The following is a 1204-nucleotide window of genomic DNA, read 5'->3' as shown; positions in this document are numbered from 1 at the left end:
TTTTTTATGAAAACGTGGTGTTCTGGATTAAATGTGGTATTATTCTACTACTTTAAAATCATTTTAGAAAGCTCTGTCTCCCTAAGTGCTGTCCTACCAGCTGGTTCATGTTGACCTCAAAGGCACTCCATCGTGACTTGCTTTTAGCTTGGCAAACCCTAGGTGGTGAACTAATGAGAACAGCTCGTCCTGAAAAACCATCTGAGGATAAATATCTCTTTGAAGACACAGCAAATGCCAGATAAGTTACATTCTAAGGAAACAACATAAAATTTACTCTAAAGACTCCTCAAACCTTTCTGCACTTATTAAGTCATCTACAAGGCATAGAAGGATTATGATTGTGCCCCTGAGAACCTGAAAATGTTAAATTGCTTGCCTCAGGTTGTGCAATAAATAAATATAAAAGTCTGAGAAATAATTTCTTTTATCCTACATAATCCATTAGGTAAAGGCAGTTAATTAGAAATTCCTGATGACTTATAATAACATAGTTAACTAATGAAAATGTAAAACAAATTTCCTAAAATATTAAACTGCAGACTCCACTATTTGTTATTTTTATTAATGCGGACTTGCCATTGGATGATCCTGTTTTTCTTTGCAAACAAAGAAAAACAGGATCATCTGTTTTTCCTTCTGTATAATCCTCCTACCCTTCCCCTCTTTGACATAAGTAACCAAGCTAGAGTTCTTCCTTCATAAGCCTCATCAGGACACGAATACACTAATCCAATAAGATTCTGAGTGCATCTTTCTGGTTATATTTTCTGTTCTCTATTAAGCCTTGACATACTAATGACACATGACTTTAAAACAAATGCACTGGTTCATTTAGGGTAAAAAATTATTCTCCCGAGTAATAAAATCATGTTTACAAAACTATCCATGAAGCTAAATCTTGGTCTTCTCATTCACAATAATGTCTACTTTCCTAATTATAATTGCAAATCACTGGACCCAGACTAATGAAAATTGAATACTTTTTCTCTTAATATATTTACTACAGGGTCTACAGGGTCTCACTACGTGGACTGGACTCAGTGATTCTCCTGTTTTTAGCCTCCCAAGCGCTGTGGTTACAGGTACACACCACCACGCCCAGTCTCCATTGCTGTCTCAACATGCCCTGGGGATGGGGCCAGCACAGCACACCTGGGATTGAACCTGGATCTCTGAGCTCTGCTTAAGCAGGTGCTTTAGT

Source organism: Octodon degus, unplaced genomic scaffold (genome assembly GCF_000260255.1).
Source record: "Octodon degus isolate 3935 unplaced genomic scaffold, OctDeg1.0 scaffold00019, whole genome shotgun sequence".
Taxonomy (NCBI): Eukaryota; Metazoa; Chordata; class Mammalia; order Rodentia; family Octodontidae; genus Octodon; species Octodon degus.
Note: the sequence above shows the minus strand (reverse complement) of the source record.